General features: G+C 41.3%; 1 protein-coding gene across 1 annotated transcript in view; it reads right to left on the reverse strand.

Moving 5' to 3' along the window:
* The window catches only part of KANSL1 (KAT8 regulatory NSL complex subunit 1), an 817,615-nt gene that overhangs the window by 758,089 nt on the left and 33,298 nt on the right, over window positions 1–26,228 (reverse strand). The window contains exon 2 of the mRNA XM_069238046.1: window positions 23,326–23,442. The gene's annotated coding sequence lies outside the window, so the exon portion shown is untranslated. The remainder of the gene's footprint in view (window positions 1–23,325; window positions 23,443–26,228) is intronic.

Here is a 26,228-nt window from a genome sequence, read left to right on the forward strand (position 1 = left end):
AGCCACACTGACAAGATTAGATGCCTTGCCACGCTTGCTGCTTGCACTTATGAGTATGCAAACTACTCCGGATGTTTTAACACCTCTCAGCCCACATGAAATAGTGACTGGACTGCCCCTCACCTGTTGGGGAGTCCCAAAAAAATTGCTAACAACACAAATAACGAAAAATGTCCTACCTGTAGGTGTAGTTTTGCAGCTTGAAGAATTTTCTGGATTCACATGCTGTGCATTATTCCACCATCTAGTGGTTGGGTCCGGAATTCTCCACTGTTTGTAGTCTTTCTTCAATGTTTATTTTGTTGTTTGGTGGTGGACGTCGACGGAACACCATTTGGTGCCCTCTTTTTGACGTAGTTCTACTTCCTCCGGATGTGATCATCTTTGTTCTCAATCTTCACATTCTTTTTTCATCTTCCTGGTGGAGGTGGGTGGGTTGCCTAGGATTCCAGAAAATTCTTCAAACTGCAAAACTACACCTACAGGTTAGAAACATTTTCTTTTGCAGTGTGAATCTTTTCTGGATTCACATGCTGTGATTTGACTTTAAAGCGGTATTTATTCTTGTGGTGCTTGGATTGAAGATGGAACCTGATTTGAAAATAGGTGTTGTAGAACCCTTTGTCCAACTTCTGCTTCTTTGTTCATTTGAATATCAAAACAATAATTTTGTAAAAGTGTGTATAGAGGACCAGGTTACTGCCTTGCATATTTCTTGAAATAAAAAAGCAATAGTTGCATCTTTTTCCTGGTTGATTGAGCTTTTGGTGTTCCTTGTAAACTTCCTCCTGCATTTTCGTGACGCAACAGAATTGTTTTGCAATTCATCTAGCTATAGTGTTTTGTTACTGGTTTCCCCGAGTAAATGTTTGCAAAAGACACAAATAATTGTTGATTTTCCTGTGAGGTTTTGTCTTTTCAATGTAGTACATCATAGACCTTCTTGTGTCCAATTTGCAGGGTAGCTTTGTGTACAGGTTCAAATGGTGCCTTCATGAGCTGTGTTAGTCCACACTGAGGTTCCATGCTGGCATTTTAATATGTGGTGCTATTTTCTTTGCTCCCGCTAAGAACTTTTTCACTATGGGTGCTGTGAACAAACTTCTCCTGGTATACCCCCTTGTATGTGCTACTATCGCAGCAAGATGTACCTTAAAGAATGCATACTTTTTGTAAGAGATGTATTAGGTATTTTATAACTGTTTTTCCCCTGTGTTCTTTTTTACACAACCCTTTCTGAGTATCTTTTCCATTTTGCTAAATAATACTTTCTGGTTATTGTTTTATTTGCGTTCTTTAGTGCAGTCATTGTCTTTTTTTGGTACTTGTAATTGTCCAAACGAAGTCTTCAGGAGCTAGGCTGCTAAGTTTAACAATTCTAGCTCTCGGTGTAACACTTCCCCCCCTACCATTGACAACAGATCCTGATGTCTGAGTAGTCTCAGGACTTCTCCTTGAGCTAAATGAATTATTTCTGAGTGCCAAGTCTGTCTAGCCCATTGAGGAGCACCTAATATCAACATCATCGGACTTCTCTTGCATTTGTTGAGTACCCTGTACAACAATGAGATTGGTGGAAAAGCGTATACGAATGTCCCTGACCAAACTTATCGAACAGGCATTCCCTAGAGACTGATGGTGTGATTGTCTCGAGGCACAGCCCTGGCATCTCTTGTTCTGAGGTGTTGCAAATAAGTCTACTGCTGGAGTTCTCCATTTGTTGAATAGTTTTTGTACTACTGACTGTTTGAGTTCCCACTCGTGTGAGCATGAGGTGTGAGCATGAGGCTTGTCTGCTCAACCTGTCTGCTTCCACATTTTCCTTCCCTGACACATGTATTGCCTGAATTTCTATATTTCTCCGTATCACCCATTTCCAGAGTTGCTAATAATGGTGGAGATTGTGTCTCACCCGGTTTGTTGATGATTAAGATGGTTTTTCCCCCAAAGGTGTTTCTGGAACGCCTTGAGTGCTAGCCTGACTGTCTTCAATTCCAGGAGATTGATGTGTTGTACTGCATCCTCCTCCCTCCATACACCCCTCACTCTTAGGAGTCCCATGTGTGCCCCCACCCCATATGAGAGGCGTCTGTTGTGATTGTCACTGATGGAGTTGATTGCGAAAAAAGTCTCCCTTGCACAAGGTTTTCCTTGTTTCACCACGCAATTCCCTCTTGTATTCTCCGAGTGACAAACACTAAATCTTCCCAACTCCCTGTTGCCTGTAACCATTGGCTTTGAAGCCACTCCTGTACCGGTCTCATGTGAAGCACTGCATATGGGATTAATGGGATGCGTGAAGCTATCTTTCCTAGTAGGTTCCCCACCATCCTCACTGTCAGAACTTGTCCCTTGTGGTAACGGTGAGTTTCTTCCAGCAGGAATTGCGTCCTCTTCTTGCTGGGAAAGGATCTCACCTGTATTGTACTGTAGCCTTTCCACCAGGAAAATCTTCTCCTGCTGTGGCACTGGGGAACCTTTTTCTATATTTAATGAGAACCCTAGGGTATGCAGTGTTATCATTACCTCTTGGATGTCTTGCTTGCATTTTTGGTATGACCCCGCTCTGGCCAGCCAATCATCCAGATATAGATATACATGTGTTCCCATTCTCCTGAGATGTACTGCTACTGCTACAAGGCATTTTGTAAACGCTCTTGGTGCAGACTTTAGCCCGAAGGCTAGTACTGTAAATCAATAGTGTGTATTTTGTACCACACATCTCGGGTATCTTTGGGTTTTGCATTCATTGGGATGCGCAAATAAGCATCTTTTAGGTCTATTATTGCCATGAAATCTCCCTCTTGGATTTGTGGTAAGGCTTCCTGGAGGGTAGTCATTCTTGAATTTTTGGGTGTTTATGAATCTGTTTAAGAACCTGAGGTCTGGAATTGGACGTAACGATCTGTTTGGTTTTGGAATTAGGAAGAAGTTGAGTAAATTCCCTTGTTGATTTGTACTTTTGGTACCAGTTTTATTGCATTTTTGTCCAACAATTCTTCTACTTCCTTGAGAAGTTGACTTGTTTCTTCTTTTGAGTATCATTTTGCTCTTGGTTTCCATACTGGAGAAAACTTTGTTAGTTCGATGCAATATCCATATTGTATTGTGTTTAGTATCCACTTGTCTGAAGTGTTTTTCCTCCACTCCAGGAGGATTTTTTTTAGTCTTTCACCCACTGGAGATGTGTGTTTCAAGTTTTGATTTGTATGCACTGTTATTTGTGCCATTTTTCTCCTTTATATAGTCTCTTATTTGGAGTGTTTGTACCTCCTCTGTTTGACTGACTTCTTCCTTCTTGGTCTTCCTCGAAAGGAACCACGCCCCTGTTGTTGGTAGTGCCAGCCATGTTGTGTTGGGGTGCCCTGATGTCCACTTTGAAATGTTTGACGTGAACACCCCATTTGAAAACAACCTCTTGAGGTGGATCGTCTTGATGTGAATGTGCCCCTTTTTATTCTTCCTTGAAACTGTAATGCACCCATGGACTTTGCTATTTCGTTATCTTTTTGGAGTTGATTTAAATTTTCGTCCACTGAGCTACCAAAGAGTTGTTGGCCATTAAAAGGAGTATTGATAATATATGCCTGTACCTCAGGTTTAAAACCCGAGATTCTCAGCCATGAGTGCCTCGTGAGTGTGATCCCCATCATTGTTTGTCTACATGAAGTGTCCGCTGTGTCTACTGCGGACATTAGCCATGCATTTGCAATGTTTTTCCCACTCTCAGTTAGATGAGCTGCTCTTTTTTTGTATTGTTCTCAGAGGCGTTTTGACAATTCTACCACCTACTCCCAATTTTTATGTGCATGCCTATTGAGCAGTGCATTTCACTTAGTGATGCACCACTGATTCGCCACACTACGCTCCATTCTCCGTCCCATGAGGTCAAGCCTCTTGCTCTCTTTTCCTGGTGGAGGCCCCAAAGTGGATGGGATGGTTGCTCTTTTCCTGGCTGTGGAAGTAATAATGGAATCTGCAAGTACTGTGCCCTTAATATACTGTGGGTCTTTTAACAAGTACTTATATTTATTTTCCGCCCTTGGAGTCACTGCTCTACAAGTGGCTGGTTCTTTAAAACAATCTCTCCCTTGGATGAGTGCACTGGGGAGCATAGGAAGGAACTGATTTTTGCTTGGCTTGCAGTAATGTTTCCAAAAGGAAACAGGCTTGGGGCTTATTTTCCTCGAGTTGAACATTAAACCTATTTGCCACATTCTTTATCGCCATATTTTACATCCCAATGTCGTCTCGTGGGGATAGTTTTGAAGGGTACAACTCAACACTCTCCTCTGGTGAGTACGTCTCAGCGTCCTCCCATTGCTGTTAGATGTATTACCCTTCATCAAAAGCCTGGTATATGTCTGCTTGTTCCAGGTCTTCATCAAAGAAGACCTCTTCCTCATCTTCCTGGAGTTCACGTGTTACAGGGGACTGTATTTTTTTACCTCCATCTCTGAAGAGTGTCTTTTTGCCAGAGCTTTATGGGGAATCCTGAATTCCGTTAAGGCTTTCGTCAAAATCTTCCTTTTGTTTTAGGAGCGCTGTCATTTCGGCCTCGAACATCTTTTTTTTCTCTGTCTCCCTCCTAGGTACTTGTGGTACTAGATTTCAATGTCGAACTATCCATTGACGATGATTCAGTCTTCGAGCTTTGGTGACTGGCTCTTGATTGTTCAGTCTTCAACGCTGAAAAATCTTTTACCCTTTTGTCCTTTGATGTTTTGGGCTTTTTCTGTGTCTTGCTCCTCCTGGAGTCCCCTTCAAGGTTTCTTTGTGATTTTTTTTCAAGGGTATTGCCTACGTGTGGTGAGTGTTTCGACCAGAGGCCCCTTTTTGAGCTCGCAAGTCTGATTTGTTTGACTCAGAGTTTTGAGGAGTGTCCACTGTCTCTTACCTCCAACTTTCGTCTTTTCTTGTGTATCTGCTCCTCCATATCGATGATGTCTCGATCCCCCTTCGATGTTTCGCCTTGAGCTCCCTCTGCGACTTTCTCCTCTTCATTGCTCCACAGGGCCAGATCTTTCAGGGACTCACTTGCCTTCTGGTCCTGCAATGCAGGGTGGGTCAGGCGAGGAGAGAGCGGAAAAGGAAGTGGGTGAGAATAGAGGAGTGGTGGAGAGATGAGAGGCTGGAGTTGAGGAGAAGCAACAGTAAACAGCGAGAGGAGGGTGAGTGGGGCTAGGGGGCTGAACCAGCTTTGAAAAAAGCAGTCCTTTTTTTTTTTCCTCACATAGTGAAACGGAGGTACAAGTTTGTAAACTGATTTGCCCTGCATCACACAGTTTGAACGTGTTGTGAGCCTCGCAGTTACTTGTCTGCGGGAAAATCAATGGGCCCATGGCCGATGTTATGTCAAAAGGCATTGGTAATTAAAATAAAGATAGATTTTGAGCCTTGAACGCTACCAGCCTGATGAAGATGCAAGAACTAGGAATGTATTTATGCACAAGAGATCTTTCGGTGATTCTTTATGTAGGAAGTTGGCTCTGTATATACTATCTCAAAGTGACAGATAGTGTACACAGAGTCCAAGGGTTCCCCTTAGAAGTTGACAGTGGCAATAATAGATAATACTAATGCTCTATTTGTGGTAGTGTGGTCGAGCAGTAGGCTTATCAGAGGGTAGTGTTAAGCATTTGTTGTACACACACAGGCAATAAATGAGAACACACACTCAAAGACTTAACTCCAGGCTAATAGGTTTTTATACCGAAAAAATATTATTTTCTTAATTTATTTTAGAACCACAAGATTCAGAATTCAAGTAAGTACATAAATTGTAAGGTACTTGGCATAGGTAAATCTGGAACTTTGAAGTAAAACAGAAAGGTACACAGTTTTGGCAAAAATTGTAATAAAGCCATTTTATAAGTAGACATCAACAGTTTCTGGGGGAGGTAAGTACAAGTTAGTTTAGCAGGTAAGTAAAGCACTTACAAGTTCAGTCTCCAGGGCATAGGCAGCCCACCATTGGGGGTTCAAGACAACCCTAAACAGCCAGCACCAGCAACACAGGGCCGGTCAGGTGCAGAGGTCACAGTAGGGCCCAAATAACATAGGCGCCTATGGAGACTAGGGGTGCTCAGGTTCCAGTCCGCTAGCAGGTAAGTACCTGCGTCCTCGGGGAGAAGACCATTGGGGTATCTTAGAGCACTGAGGGGGATGTGGGGGGGGGGGGGGGTCACAAACAGGCACACAAAATACACCCTCAGTGTCACACGGGCGGCCGGGTGCAGTGTGCAAAGTAGGTGTCAGGTTTAGTATTGGTTTCAATGGAGGGACCCAGGTGTCACTCTGGCGATGCAGGCAGGGCACAGGGGGATGTCTCAGGCCAGCCACTGACTGTGCAAAGATGAGGAATGCCTGCTGGTTACTCCTGCACCAGTAGTTGGTTTCTCTCTGGCCTGGGGGCTGCGGGTGTAGTGTTTCTTCCAGGCATCGGGTTCTTTGTTACCAGGCAGTCGCGGTCAGGAGGAGCCTCTGGATTCTCTCTGCAGGCGTCGTCAAGGAGGTCGTCTCAGGGTGTCCACGTCGTGGGAGTCGCCTGGGGGTCCTCGCTGCAGTGTTGTTTTCTCTGGACACGAGCCGGGGGCGTCGGGTGCAGAGTGTTGGGGACTCACGCTTCAGAAGTGAGGTGGGAGTCCCTTTAAAGATGGTTTCTTCTTGGTTGTTTTGGACAGAGCTGCTGTCCATGGGAGTTTCTTGGTCCTTTGGGTTGCAGGGCAGTCCTCTGAGTCACCAGTGGTCGCTGGTCCCGCTGGATGCGTCGCGGTTGCTGGTTCTTTCAGTCTGGAGAACGGCAAGTAGGGCTGGGCACAAGTCAGTTGTTGTCTCCGTCTTCTCTGCAGGGCTTTCAGGTCAGCAGTCCTTCTTGTTAAAGTCGTCAGGAAATCTGGTTTCCTGGGTTCAGGGTCGCCCCTAAAAACTAAATTTAGGGGTGTGTTTAGGGCTGGAGGACAGTAGCCAAAGGCTACTGTCCCTGGGGGTGGCTACACCCTCCTTGTGCCTCCTCCCTTTGGCACATCCCTAATCCTACTGGGGGAAATCCTCCAAAGCAAGATGGAGGATTTTCTAAGGAAGGTGTCACCTCAGCTCAGTATCTCCTCTGGACTTACCGCCAAAAGTGGGGGCTGTGTCGGGGGGGGCGGGATCTCCCCTAGCTGGAGTTCCCTGGGGCGATGTAACACCAAGCTTGAGCCTTTGAGGCTCACTGCTATGTGTTACAGTTCCTGCAGGGGGAGGTGTGATGCACCTCCATCCAGGACAGGCTTTGTTCCTGGTCACAGAGTGCACAAAGGCACTCACCCCATGTGGCCAGAAACCCGTCTGGATGTGGCAGGCTGGAAGAAACTGGTCAGACTTTCACTAGTAGTTGGGCTGCTATGCAGGGGGCATCTCTAAGATGCCCTCTGTCTGCATTTCGCAATAAATCACATCCACATCAGTGTGGATTTATTCTGCGGAGAAGTTTGATACCAAACTTCCCAGTATTCAGTGTAGCCATTATGGAACTGTGGAGTTTGTGTTTGACAAACTCCTAGACCATATACTCTTTATGGCTACCCTGCACTTACAATGTCTAAGAATTGGCTTAGACACTATAGGGTCATAGGGCTCATGCAGCTATGCCCTCACCTGTGGTACAGTGCACCCTACCTTAGGGCTGTAAGGCCTGCTAGAGGGGTGACTTACCTATGCCAAAGGCAGTGGGTTGTGGGCATGGCACCCTGAGGGGAGTGCCATGTCGACTTTAGGCATTTTCTCCCCACCAGCACACGCAAGCTGTGAGGCAGTGTGCATGTGCTGGGGGAGGGGTCCCTCAGGGTGGCATAATACATGCTGCAGCTCTTAGAGATCTTCATTGGCCACAGGACCCTTGGTACCAGGGGTACCAGTTACAAGGGACTTACCTGTGTGCCAAGGCTGTACCAATTGTGGAGACAAAGGTACAGTTTTAGTGAAAGAACACTGGTGCAGGGGCCTGGTTAGCAGGTTCCCAGCACACTTTCAATCATAACTAACATCAACAAAAGGCAAAAAGTTAGGGGGTAATCATGCCAATAGTAGCATTTTCCTACAGTTTACATACAAGCTTTTCTCTCATTGCGGTTTGGGGGTTATGCCTGCTTTTAAGCTATAGAACAAATACAAGTCAGACGCTTTAGCAATATTCACATCCATCAGGATGACTTTGAGAGAGGGCCTGCTATTAATCTTTATTGGTGCTGTTGTGATCGAGGCAGCACGGATGCTGCCTGTGTAATCATTATGAACATTACGAATAAAACTCGAGTCCTGCGCAGCTGTGAGACGGTGCTGCGCTGGGGCAGGAACAATGTAACAGAGCTCGGAGCATGGTGTTGTGATTGAGGAAGCACAGATGCTGCCCTTGTAATCATTAAGAACATTACGAATAAAACCGGGGCCTTGTGCAGCTACAGCAGAGAAGATGCCGCACTGGGGCAAGAACAATATAACAGAGCTTGGAGCAAACCAATCAAAGAAAGAAAGAATAAAAAGAGTTTGACAAAAACAACAGATAAAGACAAAAGTGTAAACATACCGTAGCTAGGCGGTGCTCCGTAGGAGTATACAAATGACGACGAGGTGGGACAAATAATAAGGAGTAACCACTGGCAAGCAAGGGTTTTTGAAGAACAATCGATGTGACCAATAAAAAGCCAATGGGTGAGCTGTAAGCCCATACAATGATTACAGCATTTTGAGAGACTGAGCATGCATCAATTGTATGCTAAGATTTATGTTTAAATACACTTTGTTTACTAGACGTTTTATTACCAATGAGACACTTGGCACCACCAAGTGTAAACAGACTGAGTCCAGGTTGCCGTGCACCAACACGCAAATGGGCTTGGTTCTTTTTAAAAAAATATATAAAGAAATTGATGCCCAAGGGGCTTACACGCTCTTGCTGAGACATACGATGATCAGGAGGTAATGAGTTTAATAAATTGCAACTTCCATGGTTGCACGATGGTTAAACGACTAATAGGTATTATTATAACATATAACCAGTTTACAATTACAACAAACATTTAATGGTTTTTAAGTACGACTTCTGTCAGGGTGGTTATTTTGTAGCCAGGAGTGAGACTTATTTTTAAAACATATACAGTTTTACAGTCTTTATATTTCTGCCTCAAATAAATAAACAACTTGATTGTCAGAAGGGTCGCTATACTGGTAATGTGACGGTAGTGGCATTTCTCCGCAGAGTTGCTTTACACCCTTGTGTCTCTCAGTAGGTGGTATCCCAATCCACCCTCCACTCACTTCCGTAACAAACTAAACGTCACTGTCCCTTCTCCTGTATGTCGGCTGATGACTGTGAAAAGGCTTACATGTCATGCTATGGCCTTTGGGAAGGCAGTTCTGATGTATATCATTTTCGACCAGCTCTCAGTCTGCAAACTCAAGGGTGTGCCAATTGTGCTGGCGTGCGTTACTGGCCTCCGTTACTGGCCTCAGAGGGTGTGTCTCACAAATAGTGCACCTGCGGGACACCGAAATCCAGGCACAGAGAAGCAACATTGCCGTTTTTAAAGTGTTTAAATTGATACTTTGCTCACTAAATATCACTAAAGTGTACAAATTATAAATATTAGAAAACATTCACAATTGACGTTCTGTATGTTGCTTAACTACATTGGGGTGGCATAGAGAAATGTCCTGGCACAGAGAAGTGTACAAGGGAAACAACTGAATTAAACATGCACTCTCAAGGAGAGATTTGGGGAAAAAGAAAAGGGTTTCAGAAAAGGTACATAAAAACCATATAAAATGCCAAAATAACAACATTCCTATTCAAAGGCAATCCTGAACCGAGTTTAACAACAGATATAGAGTTCCACATCCATGCAGCCTCAAAACATTTATACATCAGGTATTAAAAATATTTGTAAGAAGAAACAATAGGAAGCTTATTGTGTAAATCTCAAATGAGGCAATTGGCACAGAAACAGTAGGTGAAATCTTCAGGGAAATGTGAGTTATATCACCAGTTAAAGCACCAAAAAATGGAAACGGTACCAAAACTTTTAGACTGATGTCTGAATATTTAGCCACATTTGACAAATCGAAACAAATTATATGAGGGGAAAAAAACGAAATCCAGCAGTTATGTGAAAACCGAACAAATAACCTACTTTTTGTCTGATACACTTATTAATGTAAAGGGAACAAATGGGCTAATCTATACAAGACTAAGCAAAATCCGGATATCCCCATCACAGACTGAACACAAGATATTAATCAAACGAAAGGTGTATGTAAAATCAGGCAGCCAAAGGCCTGGTGCGAAGATCTGAGCGCAACCTACATATCTCACCTACAAATGTCCGCGAAGAGGAAAATACAATACTCAACATTCCCCAATGATATGAGGTATTTTCCACTGAAACAATGGTAATGGCACTAATAACACCACATGCAATAAACGGAGTAAACTTTACAGGCATATATGCAGGGTCCAGCTGAACACACATGCATACACAAATTATTCTAAACGGAAACAGCACTTAAACTATTTTAGCTTGCCAAGAAATAAGGATATGCCAGGATTACATGGGACCGTGATAATAAAATAAAATCAGATAATATCAGAAATAAACATATCATTTTACTGATGCTCGAGAGAAATAAATAACACTGTTTGGGCTTTGGTTGCACCTCATTAGTACCAATTTAACGCCAAAATATAACAATAAGTGACAAAAAGCTTTGCGAATTGCCTTCCACCATGCAACAACATGTGTCACTGCATTTTTAGTAACTTTTGAACCGTTTGAGCTACTATTTTGTGTTCTCTAACAATGCAAAAATCCCCACTGCCTCACAATCGCATAATTCCAGTGGCCCTTGCTACAGGATATTTCTTTTCAACTCCTTGCTAGGAACTTCTAGAATTAGGTTTGGAATTACTCTATGGTTATTTTCTTATTTAGAGGATGTATATAGAGGGTAGAATGCAGGTTTTGGGTTGAAGCCTGACAAACAGTGCAGCACTCTGGTTGCAAAAGAGTTATTATGAGACATGTTGATAATTGACATGGAAAGCAACTTCACCCACTGCTCTCTACTGTAATTTTTGTTAATGACTTTTACTTTCATGCTTTCTATTCAATGTCTTAATTTGTTTTAACCTGTTTAGTCTTTGTGGAGCACTGCCCGTTTACCATCCCTCTGATTGGCACATTCTTTTCCTTTCACAAGTGTCTGCTTTGCGTGAACTTTTATTTTTCTAAGAGCACTCCATGACAGGGCGTGCCTTTTCCCCTTTCTCCATGTTTTTAGGTCGAGCCTGGATGACATGCACTAGCACATGCTCTTGATCTTGTGAGACCTGTTTTCTATATTGGGCTTGGAACCCACCATTGCTTACCATTGGTTTAGATCAGTTGTCCCTCTTTTTTCGTGCCTTTTAATTGGACACTGCTTGCCATGACATCCTTTAGTTCTGATGGCGCAAAGGCCAAGCACAGATTATGTAACTTCAATTAGTGTCCCTCTGCTGCTCGCTCTGTGATTCAGGTACTTTTCCTGTTAAAAAAAACAAAGCACTATGACACAGTCAACGCTAGCAGCGTCATAGCGCTTTCTTTTATCTTCTCCTCACCCCATCAGTTTCTTCTTTAAAATCTTGTTTTTCCTGGCACATCCTGTTTTTTTTTTGTTTTTTTTAAACAGCGCAAATTCGGACCGAGGACACTGCAGTGCTTTATACGAGTACCAGATTACTTTTTACTTTTCACATTTCACTTTTTAATTTTTTTTTAAATCGATGTTGAAGAGTGCCTCGCATAGCTTTAATCTGAAACACTATAAGCACATAAACTTGTTCCTTATCAAGGGCCAAAGTAAAGTCCGCCTGTGTTTCAGATCATTGCGACATCATGTACGGGTGCCTGCGCATTCTCCAACACATATGAGGACTGCCTAGGCCAGTGGGAACCTAATCCCAAAATTAGGGGCGTCAGCCAAAAATCTCTTTGCGGCTCGTGTGCTGGTGGGACTTTTTAATACATTAATCCCTTCCGTCGAACAACCCAGTAAGGGCTTTCACTTCTTTGGTGAGCATCAGTTCTCTCAAAAGAGAGAGAGTATCTCTCTGCCTCGGAACACCAGTGCATAGTAGAGCAACTTGCCATACCGTTGCATTCTGGAAACATTTCTTTGCTAAGTGAGGCAAAAAGCACCATTATCATGAAGGTGTAAGGCAGCTGTTTGATTGACCACACGTCTTCTTTGTGGTATAGCTTGAACTCTAGTTCGGAGCCCAGCAGCTCGTCACCAGAACAGTTTGTCTTCCGAACAAATATGACTTTCACCTCAGTGTTTTCTGGCCAGGTTTGCGCTAAATATTTACAACATACTTTTTAATGCTCCGATGGGAATAACCATGGTGAGGTGACACCTGCCATGTCCTCAGCTTCTCCCTAGTAAGGTGGTTTGAATAGTGTGTCATCTCCAGTTTGTGTACACAACGGTGCGCACCTGACGGGCATTTTCAAATAAATAAGTTTAACCCACAGTTCCAATATTTTCTACGACAAAAGTAGGTCTTCGTAATTGTAGTATGTGTGCTTTTCGATGAGAATTACAATAGGATCTTTGGGAACACATTTCATAACTTATAAATGTTAAAAGTGTGTAGCCACTGGTAAATAGTGATTATCATTCAAATATCTGAATGAAGTAAGGAGTGAGACTTTTTCCTTTAAATATGCTTCCAGTACAAAAAGAAGAAACAACTCTTGCATTCTTTTTATGCACACTTGGGGCGAACACCTACAAAATGCCACAGCCGGCCATGTAGGTTTTTTCTGTTTATTAGCCATGCTGCACATCAGCAAAGATGCTGTGGAGCATGACTAAAATCAATGACAAATCCAATCAGTCTAAAAGGCAAGACCTATTGGTATTGCCAATGCTTGCATGTTTAGTCATTGTGTTAAGGGTTGAAGACTTCGTTTCGGTGGTGGTTCTGTTGGAAGGATGCAAGACTGTTTGGGAGAAGATGCTGTAACGAAGAGAGTGTATGCGCGATTACTGCTTTTGTTGGGTAGTTTTTCTGTATTTAGCTCCAATGTGAGGCTTCTCAATTGTTCTGAGAATTAACAGTGTGTGTGTGTGTGTGTTTTAGTTTCAGCAGGTAACTATTTTGGTACAATCCTATTTTTTTGGAACACTGGCAACAGATATGGACTAGCATTGAGATTGTGGGTTCTCTAAGGTTATATAATCTCCCTAGGACTCTGAAATCGCATGTATAGCCACATTCTTAGGCTCACCACAGAGTTACCCTTTGACCCCTTTCCAACAGCTCTTGTAATGTGCACACGAGGAACAGCAATACAGTAGCCTGTGTACCTTTATCTAATAGTCTAGTCTTCTGTTGTTTTGACATCTCCCAGCATGAGATTCCTAATCCTGACAGTTTCTCACTGTTTTTCTAGTGCTTGGAACTTTTATAACGTTATTACTGTCAGAATTTCGGTGTAAAGTGTTTTTAAATCTGGGTTCTGTTTCTGTGAGTCATTTATCATTATAGACCTGACGAGGTACCGCCCAACAGCCCTTCAATAATGTAACCTTTGAGGTAGAGGAAGTAGTTTGTCCTCCAAAATACTAACAATATTCCAGTTGTGCGTCTAGGCCTAACCACTAAAACGGAAAAGGCCCCTAAAGTGGTAAAGGCCCCCATAGCAACATGGAGACATCAAAATGTTTGCCTTGCAAACTGACCCATTATGGCGATGTGCCTAGCTGTGGAATTTGAGCCCAGGCTCATCCGCAACCCAGGTAAATCTATTAAACCCAAACATTTCTGAAAACTAGACCCCAAGGGAAGTCCCCGGGGTATGATTTCTGTGGATCCCACTACGTTTCTTAACAAGAATGCCCTGCAAATCACAAACTTTCGAGAATATCAATAATTTTTGTAACATTTCTGTGACGGAACATTCTTGAATCAGAGAGGAACCACAAACTTTCTATCACAGAGCATAACTACACTTCTGCAGAAAGAAACAGTACCTCAATTATGTGGCTGCCCCCATCACCCTTGAATGGAACTGATCAAAACTTATAGTATGCAAAGTTAATGTGGTGTTAATAATGTCTTCACATGGTTACAGTTTTGGTCCGTTCCAATGGCACGCATTAAATGCACCCACACGCTGGAGGCAGCGTTTCAATCAGAAGACTGTGAACAGCAGTCTTAAGTCTCCGGACACTGACTGGAAGTGCTCACGTTTTTGCTTTATACATATGGAAAAAACAGCCTTTTGTGATACTGGGATGTTTGCAGGGCATTCTAGGTAATAAAAAAAAAAAAAAACATTTTTAAAAAAAGGATGCTGAGGTCTACACAAGCCACATTACCCTAGATTTCCCTGGATCTCTTGGTTTAAAAAATGCTGGGGTGGATAGCTTTTACTGATTGGTGGTTGACCATGAGCCCAAATAGTGCAGCCATTCTCCATGGAAAGTTTGTTTTGACCATTTTTCACTGGTGCCTGATGGGCAGAAAGTCTGCGAGGTCTGTTCTGGGATGGGCCTATGGGTCGACGTTTAGGCACATTCCCTCCAGCCCTTCTTTTTTTTTTTTTTTAAATACCTTTTCCATTGTGCCTTGCAGCCTTTCTACCTTCCCTTGAGGGGGCAGATCACAGGTAAAAACTTCCAATCAGCCTCAACTAACGAGGGGTGGGGGGGGTTTGGGGTTTAATGGGCTTGGGTCCTTTAGATACGGGCCTAGTGACGACTAGTGTGATTTCTGCCCCAAGAGGACAGATTGGGGGTAACCACTTGCTGACCTTGCCAACTCCTTCAATCTTACATGCTTCAATTACACAGAGGATGCAGAGATAATCCTACTAGAAAAACAGTCAGAACTCCGGACTTGGCAAATTCACACTGGCATTAGACAAAATGATGCTAAAGAACTACTTAAACTTAATCATCATTTGTTGACCCTGGACTAATTGCAACCCTTATTAACTTAAAACTACGTTTGCCACCAACCACAAAAAACGGAGGTCAAAAACCTTGGACTGGTCATGAATTAAAGTGATGAAAGATGCTCTCTATACCAAGAGAACATTAGGTAGTATCTTCCTTTACCTGTGCCTATTGAACAGTATTCTGGGATAAATAACAACATCAATCTATAATTAAGGAAAGCTATTAGGAACATAATGTTTCTAACGCCACGATTTAACAGTTTTGCAGACCCATGAACATTCTGGTAGGTATTCACTAATTGTAGTTCTGTCATTTACACCGCTTTCATACCACTTCATAAGTAAGACAGGCTGCTGCATCAAATCTGGAGTACATCTTTAAGCCTCACACAGGATAGTATAAAACATGTCATTCGTAATCCACACATCAACAAAACATTCACCAAACCATGCACAAGAAACAGAGTAGCTACTTGCTCAACCTACTGTAGAGTGTTTTAGGGCCCACCAGGGGGTATGAAAGCACTATAAAAAAAATGCTATAATACAATAACAATAAAAGGTGACTTTTTAATTAAAAACTGTTTGTTCTGCCTGCATGTTTTAGCAGTAATTCATTTCTGTGGGGTTTATCCCTCCTGACAGCGGCTAGGCTTTGATTAGGAGTCAATAGATCTTGCTTTTTTAGCAGGAAGATTGGGAGGAATAATCACAAACCACTTTTCCTGGGAAGTGCCAGAGGGGACTTGACAAGGACACAGACATAGTCCTAAGAAAACAGACTGGGGCCTGACACTTTTAATGTATTTACGCTACAGAAAAAACCTGCCTAGTGTAATGAAGGCTTTTGAAACGAGATTGCTCACAACCATCCTGGCAATTAGGAGAACCTGTTTCCAGAACCAGTAAAGGAAAGTTTTGAAGGAGTGGATCATCTTTTGAATAAATCACTCTCTGGGTGGAGCTTTGGTGCTCTGGACATTAAGACAAATGGTCCACCATCTTGAAAAAACCCACAGCAGGGTACTCTGTAAAAGCTTGCAGGAAATTATTAATAAGTAGGTTGAGTGGAATAGAAGTTGTCACCAATCACTAGCACGTAGCAGCTATACAATCGTTATCTTTCCAGCCACCCCTCAAAACATAAATGGACCTGGCAAAGAATAAGAAAAAACTGTGTCTCAATCTAATAGTGAAGAGCAGAGAGGTGTGACTGCTCCCCCCTTTTTCCTAGGGACTGGAAATGCTCTTGAATGGTCAATTGCCTGGCCTCCTGTTAGCCTCAGAGGGAGGCAAGGATGACTGTTTTGCGTGGCGGAACTAGCAAACCAGGTAAGAAAGGACTTCACATAGGGGACCTTATTGGATCCCTGACTGGAGTAAGACCTAGTAAAAAGGAACCTCCCCTGGAAGTCTAGAGACCTTATAAGTCATTCAGAGAAATTTTTCTAGCTCCAGCAAAAATTGGAACGCAATAATTTTCAGACCTCCAGAGAATCATGACAATGTGCATGAACAAGATTTGCAGGTTCGTCCTGCCCAGTGCTTTTTGCTATGAAAAAAAGGCTTCAGCAGGATCTCACAGTAAACATTTACAACGCTCAGCTTAGCATAATACATGTGGATTTCGAGCTCCAAAAAAGAGATTTGAAAGATAGGTGAGAGACTTTGCCCTCCGACATCAGTGGAGACTCTGGCTCTGCTCTGCCACTGTCCGCAAGGTGGGAGGACCACCTACCCTATCTAAAGATCCCAACCCAGCCACTTTTTTAAAAAGCAACAAACCACTGGGGCAAACTCACCTTCATCACTAGTGAGTGCTGAGCAGGCGCTCATGCTTAATCAACCCGCTCTACATTCTCTTTTGGCTTTCTAGTTTGTTTCATTTTTTTAGCTACATCACTCACCCACCCCCAAAATAAGGATACTTTAATAGTCAACCATCACCTACTAGACCAAAGAAGGCAAGTTACAATATAAAGTTATGAAGACAAAATCAAGGTTTATCATGCTTTGAGTATATACATACAACTCACGTGTTGATAGCAACTGGCCACATTGATTTACAACAGTTCCCACAGCTAAGCATTCAGAATCAGAATAGGTACTTCATTTGACAAAATAGTTTAACGGCTCAGCGGGCAAAGAGATAGTTTGAGTTAAATTTGCTGCTTATAATAATCTAGTTAACTAGATTTCGGACCTGAAATAGTTAAATAAATAGTAACAGCATTAAAAAATTTTAGCACCCCTGGCCTCAACAATGTATGGGTGTAGTGATAAAAAGAACCTTATTCTGTCAAGTTTAAAAAGGAATTACTGCTTATTCCATTTCATATCTGTTGGACATGACAGCCTTAGGGTGGTCTTCCCCCAAACTGTTTGCCTTCTCCCCTCCTGTTTGTTAAAATCTAAACTCTAAAGTCCTTGTACTCATGCCTTTAAACATAGTGAAATTGGCTTTCACCCATTTGGCACATTTAATTTACCTATAAGTCCCTAGTAAAGTGGTATTACCTGTACCCAAGGCCTGTACATTATATGTTGCTAGTGAGCCTGCAGCACTTATCGTGCCTCCCACTTAAGTAGCCCTTTAAATATGCCTCAGGTATGCCATTGCAATCTGTGTGCACCTTTAAACTGTCATTTCAACCTTGCAAAACAAACCAACTGTCAGGCTTAAACATTCCTTTTTAATACATACCACCTCAACTGCTTCACCTGTCTGACTCTTGTTCCCACCAGCATATTGTACATAATTGATAATCTTACTTGGTCAACTGTATACCCTTTCTATCATAATTACAGTATATCCTCACAGTCATTCACCTTAGAAGGACAATGGCCAGTACATTCTGCTGCTGAAATATCTGACTCACAATTTATCACAAACGTATTTCTCCTATGGCACACAACAACTTAGTACATAACAAACTCATATGGTTAACATACCATAGGAGATATCGTTTTTCAAATTCCATCCTTCCATCCAGAACTAAAACCTCAACAACAATATAATTACTTCTGTCTATTAGGTAATTATGATCACACTCTGATCAGCAGATCTTTTAAACATTGCTCGTTTCGCCTCTTTTCACACATTGGTTTGGATGCATTCATCTGTTGCTTTTGAACAAAATAATTAATTTTTGCTCTTTGTTTCATCTTTTGGGAACAAAGAAATAAGATCTGTAGGAACTTCACACTTTCATGTGAAGCATTGGTAAATTGGGTCTGGACTCAAATCTTTCTACTCATATACAATACAATGTGTTTATAGAGCACACAACTCCCAAAAAAGGTGTCCCAGCGCTAGGAGTACATTTTAACCAAGGAACCCAAAGTATCAGCATGATGCAGAATCAAGCAGTTGAATTTTTAAACCCTTCCTGAAGAGCTGCTCTGAAGTGCAGCATCTCAAAGACAAAGGCAGAGTATTCCACAGTCTGGCCACCAAGAAGTAAATGGAATGACCTGGACTTATTTATCCTAGGAGGTGAAAATAGTTTGAGATGACTGGAGTGCCTCGCTAGTTTAAACGGTTCCTAAGGTACCCAGAGCCATTAGAATTAGAAACTCAAAAGGCAAAAGTAAGGACCTTGAATTTTATCCTGCTCTTAACTGAGAGCCAATGAAGTTGACGCAGATGGCTGGAGACTGAAATCCTGGGGGGAATCTTAAGAATCAGGTGGGCAGCTGCGTTTTGTATAATATGCAGGCATTAAATCAGACAATCAGAGAGGCTCAGTTAAAGACTGCTACAATAGTCCAGCTTGGAGGTAATTAATGCATGGTCAATTCTTTTGATCGGCCATTGGAATAAGGTGGAGCATGGGTCTAAGCAATCTCAGAGTGAAAAACAGGAACCCAACAACACCTTAATCGGAGGCTCAAAAGTAAGCTTGGAGTCAAATTTGATTCCTAGATTCTGAACTACACCCGCAGGGCTGGTAAGAGGTCCAAACTCAGGGGGCCACTACCGACCAGACTCTGGGTTGGATTTGGTGCCAAAAAAAGTACCTCCGTCTTATCTGAATTAAGTTTAAAAAAACTGACATTCATCCAGTCCATGACAGATTTAAGACAGATTTTAAAAGAATCCAAAGTTGATAGGACTTTTTCTTGAAAGACCAGGAAAGGTTGAGTGACATCAGCATATGTGATCAGCCTTACTCTCAGCAGCTCTACCCGTTAAGCCAGGGATGCCATTTAAAATTGAAGAGAGTAGGGCTAAGGGCAGAACCTTGGGGAACACTGCAGCACAGCGGCTTAGCCTCAGATGTAAAAGGAGGGAGAATAACTGCTGGAGAGTGATTGGCCAAAAAAGACTTAAACCAACACAAAGCTAAGCTCGTGACACCAATGGTTTCCAGTCTTTCCAGCAAAACAGCATGTGACACCATGTTTAAGGTCGCTGAAAGATCTAACAGCACCAGCATCACCTGAGAATTTACATCACAGTTAGCTGTGATAAATTCTAAAACTTCAAGAAAAGCCATCTCAGTGCTACAACCTGGCCTGAAACCAGATTGAGAATCATGGGGTAAGTTATTGCTCTCCAAAAAGGCAGACAGTTGCCTGTTGACATTTATTTTGCACCATCTTGCCATAGTGGGGAGCAGTGAAATGGGTCTGAAATTACTCAATACAGATGGGTCCCCTGCCGGCCTTTTCAGCAAAGAGAGTAAGAAAGCCTTCTTCCAATTCAACGGTACAATAGCCTGTTCCAGCTAGTCATTCAAGAGAGCATTAACAATTGGGTTGATAACCCATGTCACTAGCTTAAGAATGGTCAGAGGACATGGTTCAGATGGGGAGCCTGACTTACAACTGGCCAAATCCATGGTTGATTCTTCAAGTGAGATTGGGGCAAAACGTAACAGAACAGGGTCAGGGGTCAAGAAAGGATGGTGGCCTGTTAGAGTTGAAGGGGACTGACTAAATGAGTTCTGAATGGTTATAATTTTCTCATAAAATAATTGGATAGAACTTCACACAATTGTGAGGAAGGAAACAGCATATTTTTACAAGATAAAGGAGTCAGAAAGTTACTAAGCACTTAAAACAATGCTCGAGGAGCATTATCTGCTTTCGAGATGGAAATAGCGATAAAAGCTTTCTGTGCCTAACAAAACGCTCTCTGTTATTCCTTAAGGGCGGACTGATACCATTTTTTGGCATCATCATAACAAATTCTCCAGGTCCTTTCCAGCTTTATGCAGCTGGATTTCTGTAGTCTGATAGCATTGGAGAACCAGGGAGGACCTGTGAAGCTTTTTAGGAGCAATTACATCAATCTCCTCTTCCACCCAATTATCAAATGAGCACACATCCTGATCTAATGAGCCTGTCAGAATGAATTATTGCATAAGACTGTAGGGCTTCTATCAAGATTGAGTAAGTAACTTTGTGCCAGGGTCTAGAAAGCGATTTGGTTTAACATGGGGCAAACACAGAAGAGGGTAGCGGTACTTCAAATGGAATTACTGCATTGTCGGACCAGACCACGAAAACCACAGGTTGAATCTTAACAACACGGGGATTGGCCAAAACCAAATCAATGGTATGGCTAGCAGTATGGGTAGGGACTTTAACCAGCTGTTTAAGGTTGAAACCCTCAAGAGTATTCACAAACTGCTGTGCCAATTTATTACGAAGATCATCCACATGAAAATTAAAACCTCCCAGAAGCATAATAAGTGCATAGTTGTCCCATAGTATCTGTACAACTTCCTAATGAAGTAGGGGTAGCATCAAGCGGACGACAAATCAAGCCGCCGAACACCAAAAAAGGCAGAGATACAGTGATTGAAAATTACATACCCTCATTATTGACCATGTTTGTTAGATTTACTGCAGAACAGTGCAGTGAGGAACGGTGTATAATTGTAATTATGGAGCCTCCAGATTCGTTGTAACGGTCAAAATGTTTGACAGAATGCCCCCGGGGAATAGCCACGGGAATATCAGCTGCCAAACTAGCTTTTAACAAGGCCTCAGTAAGAAATAACACATCCCAATTATTATCACTCAGAAGATTAAATACCTCTAGAGCGTATTTTGGTAAAGAGCTACAGTTTAGGAGGCCAGCCTTGAAACATTTTTTTCTTTGGACAGAAAGAGTTGGATTAATAATGCTTTTATTCGGGCCAGTAGGGTTAGAGAGATTCTGAAGAGAGCTAAATAATACTTTCCAGCATTATCACAAACTTATATCGGGGGCAGACAAAATTGGATTCTAAATTAGCCATGCAGGGGACATCTGAAGACTGGCAACACTTGAGACATAATGTGAGTGATTCATTCATAGAAAACTTTGTAGGCAAGGACATTTGGTTAAACTTACTAGCAGCATGACTGGCGCTGGACGCGGCTGCCGGGATGCAAACTTTATTCTTATTCTATCTTCTAGTGCTTTTTGGTACCTTTTTCCTTCTATTATAGCAAAATTATGTAGTACTGTTTTTAAAATCATAATCCTAAACAGTTGAAATATTTTGTTAATAGCATTAAAACGAATTATGTACTGTACAAATCCTGAGGACGAAACACGTTGTAATGCAGCTGCATTTTCACCTCTCCCATTTAAGTGGCTCACCAAATCTTTAAAACTCAAAAGAACTGAAAACATTTTTAAAAACTGAAAGATAATTTTTGTTTGAGAATTACATGTTTATGTAACTGATATTGTTCCTCTGTTGCCTTTCTACTGACAATGACTTAATTCCTTAGAACAAGGTGGCTTTAAGCCAGGAACCAGCACCCTGGATCTATGCATTTTCTCGGTTTTGTGTGTCCTGGAATTTGGCAGTGACAAGCAGGAGTAATGTTTATTCCAGCTTCATCGAACTCGACAAGGCCTCTTTTGCAGATGAGTGGAGGGTTTGATGGCGTACATTTCAGGGGTTGGGAATCCCTAGAAGCTTGCCATTTATGACTAGTCAGCTGCACAATCCTACAAGTGTCCTGGTGCAATACAACCAACAAGGCCACATAGCTGAATGAAGGAGGGGTCCATTTTGGTATCTTTGAAAAATATTTCCGAGTATTTCTCTTATTCCCATGCCCCTCAAGAGCCTGCAGAGCAAAGCCTCAAAATGTGAGCATTCTGTTAAGGTATTTTTACACAGGGAGACCCTTATGATCCTTGAGCGAACCAAAGTGGGTTTGCAGCACCTATTAAACATACTCAGTTAATGCTATACTGCAAACAGACTTTTAAATAACGTGTCAAAACTCAAAGATAGGTTTTCGAGAAACCCAGGAAAAAGAAGATATGGTTCTTGGGTAGTACAAAATTGCTTAAAGTTCATCTCTGTGAATACTTTCTTGTGCCATTTACAAGTTCCTCAACATAGAAACACCTCAGAGAGTTTAGGGTTAATAGAGCCTTTACGACAATGGAAGGTCTAATACATTTAAGTACCTCAGACACTGAATTTGTCAATAAAGTTTGAAGCTTAGAGTGGTAATGACTTCTCTTTGACTGTGGGATAAGCAAGACTCACATTTAGGTGCTTTAGAGAACTATAACTATGCTGCAGATTGTCGGGTCAAAATTATTAGCTAGTCATTAGAATCAATTAACTATATTTCCTGGATGCTGAATAGAGGAATATCTTACTTGGATAACTGCTTAGACTTCAGTTTCAGGTACTCAGAGAAAGCAAGAGAACCAGAAAATAAATAAGGTTGGGTGCAGTTGTGGTAGAGACTAAAAGTTGGTTTGTGTCTTTTTATTTAGAACTATATATCTGAAACTGGGAAGACTGTATTTTATTTACATCCATTGTTTTACTCAAATTCTATCTGAACTTGAAGCTGATATGAATTGTGTTTTAACTTTAGATAACCCCTCAAAAGTGCTGACAGTAGCATATTTTAAAACAATTATTACATGTTTTTAATACTGTAAATGTATGAGCTGCAAAAGTGTTATATTGCTGTTATTAAGTGGCTTGCTTTTTATTTTATACAAACTATAAACTTCACACTTGAACTTGAAAATACCACCTGCATAACCAGTAATGGAAGCCTATTCTGCTACTTTATGATTAATGGGATTTTTATGTAACACCATAAGTGGAACCAATGACCACTGACCATCTATTGCTTCTGCTAGAAGATATAGACAATGCTGACATCATTAATCCACATTCGTGATCCATCTTAGAGGAAAGTTCATCGCATGTTCTTCCCAGCAACTCAATTCATACATAACAGCAACAACAATTCTATTGTTAGTGTGACAGTCTGCCTATTTCATATATGATGCCACATCATACAAGCCACATTAATACATAGATGCAGAAACAATGAGAACAACCAACTGTAATACCTTCCAGGCCATTGGTTCCAATATCATGATGTCCAGGGGGAAGATGATTGGATGGAGCCTTGCAATGATAGATCCAACAGGTTTACCAACAAAATCCAAAGCTACCTCAATAGCCACCTGAAATAAGGGAGAAAAATAATCATGAGCATTCTACAAAACTCACAACTTTATATATGAAAATAAATGGCCTTGTTAGTTAGTGATCTATATAGAGTCAATACTAAAAAATAAACGTCAGAACTAGGTTAGCCTTTTCTCAAACTAACCACTCACTTTCATCACACTGAATGTTTAACTTGGTCACCAGCAGGAAAGTAAATTAGATATCTATTAAATAGACCATCTTCTTTTTGCAATATCCAAGTCCCACCTCTTTTAGGGCCACTTCCAAGCCACACAGTACTCTCTCAGAGCCAGGGGTGCAGTGGATCAGACCTCAGAACCAATGCCACACATACAATACTGTCAGTACACTTGAATTATAATTAAATTAATAAAATGATAGTTAATAATGGTCATCATCCAACCGAAAACGTTGAGTCCAGCAATTACTAACACTGTTCAGAAACATTTAATAGGCACATTTTATCCATGGTCTAAGGACCTCAAATTATGGTATTGGGGAACAGTTGTAATGTGTTAAAGGTGAAAATACAATTTTACAACCCTTCACTGGATTTTTAAATGCAATATTTTTTTTCTTAACTAAGCTCATCAACATCTTGGAGGCGCTCAAGCCTCCCTCATTATTTCTTCTGAAACAAGGTTGAAGATAAAGATAGACAACATTTCATTCTTCTGAACTTTTCACAAAATGTTTTCTTCCGACACGGCCATATGATAAACATAACTATATCAACTCCATGGACTGGCGTGTCTATTTACCAGTGCTTAATTTGTGTAAAAAAATAATAAGTGCCAGAGCTCTCGTCACAAGGCCACCTCAGCTTGCACCATATATTGTCACTGTCAACGGCAGTACCTAGACAACTCCTAACCATCACATTACTGCAAGCGTGACAGTTCCTACTGTTCAATGCCCACAGAGGTTTTAAGAATGCATTAATAAACAACTATTGTTCTGCTCATCTTTAAATTACAAAAAAGACAAAAACAGTGCCAACATGTGGCAGCCATCAGGTGAAGGCAGTTAAGTGCCAGTGCTGAGCACCAGAAACCACCGGCTCAAATTAAGCACTGCTGCATACTTAACTTTCTCTGAGCATTGGGTTCTCTGTGTCAGTTAACATTTTACAATTTGACATACTTCATCCAATTTGACCTGTATGTATTTTGGTGACTGCAATTGTCATTGTTTGTGATATTATCAAAGTAGGTATTAGGAAACACTTGTAGTATCCTATAATAAGCCTTGCAAATTTACAGTGGATGGCACCTGTGTTGCTATCCTTATCCATAATGCTATTGTTTATGACAAAATAAAGACAACAATGATTTTCAGAAATGAGCTGGTTTGCACTGCAAGTCTTGGGGACCCCTAGGATCTTGAATTAGATGTTTTGATAGCCAAACACTTCTTGCCGCGGCAACACTATCACCAAAGGACACTTTGAAACTAGGGTACATACTATGAGGGCACAAGGTTCAACACACAATTACTATTGCTGTAAGGAAAAAACTAAGTTTATTTCAAATTAATTCAAACATCCAGCTTGTGACTAACCGTGGCAATGTCAAACATTTATTTTCGGAACAGCTAATTCCTTTATTTTTTTCTTCTTTTTTTTTTTTTTTTTTTTTTTAACATGCCAATTTTCACACAAGTCCTCTTGTAGAACACATCATCTGCTGTAACTGTGAAACCATCTCATTGACCCACCGGCGAACACCAAGATAGGAGGACGCTGACCTACAAAAACAATACAAGTCTCAGTTTCAGGCAAGTCACTGAAGGGGCACATCACATTCTACCCATAAAGATTCTGTGATCAACAATGCCCATGCACACCATAAACCTAATACTAGGTGGGGCTCAATAATAGTTAAATATTGTGTGTCTTACAAAAAAGTGTTAGGCATTCCAACAAGAGGGACAGAAAACATTTATTTTCACACTATGAGGTATAGGTTGTTTTTTGGTCCCCTGTAATCCTCTTTTTGCTACAATATATACATCACAAAGTAATGAAAACATATTAGTGTGCTCAGTACACTAAAACCAGGCACCGTGAAGCAAGATTTCCTACAACTTTGAGCCTGCCTGAAAACTGCAGCAAGAACATTTGCACTGTTGTTGCTGCTTCTATTGTACAAAACGGCCTATCAGGATGTGTCCAAACTAACCAAATATATGAACAAAAATGTTAAAGTATTTTATGTATTCACATAATCAAAATCTAAGCAATAAAGGTATTCTCTACTTTTCAAATGTAAAAGATTGGACTGCTTGATTCATTTTTTTAAGAGGTCATCTACGCAGTCTACTAAATAACTTAGATTTATTGCAGGGGCTGCGGTTCCCTAATATTGAACTTTTAAGTCTTGCAAGAAACAAAGTTCTGAATTCTAATTATTGCTACGAGATTAAAATGTTAACCTGTTTAGGGTGGGTTCATGATGACCCTGTAAGAGTCATGGGGGATTGATGACATCAATGGAATCAATGGGAGAAACAGTTGAAAGGACCGGAGAAAGGTAAGACCACATTTAAAGAAGAAAAGTTAATTCATCAAGAAGGGATGCATGTCTTGCAGTTAAAACAGTATTAAAATGTTAGATTAAAAAATAGAAACTTACAGAAGTTCATTTAATTTTTAGAAATCAAGTGATTAAATCATGGTGTCTCATAACTCAAGTAAAAGTTTCTTATTGGATTTCAATAATCATACAAAATTCTAATTGATAAATACAATGCTTCCGTAATAATTATAAGTATTCACTCC

This window comes from Pleurodeles waltl, chromosome 6 (genome assembly GCF_031143425.1).
Source record: "Pleurodeles waltl isolate 20211129_DDA chromosome 6, aPleWal1.hap1.20221129, whole genome shotgun sequence".
NCBI lineage: Eukaryota > Metazoa > Chordata > Amphibia > Caudata > Salamandridae > Pleurodeles > Pleurodeles waltl.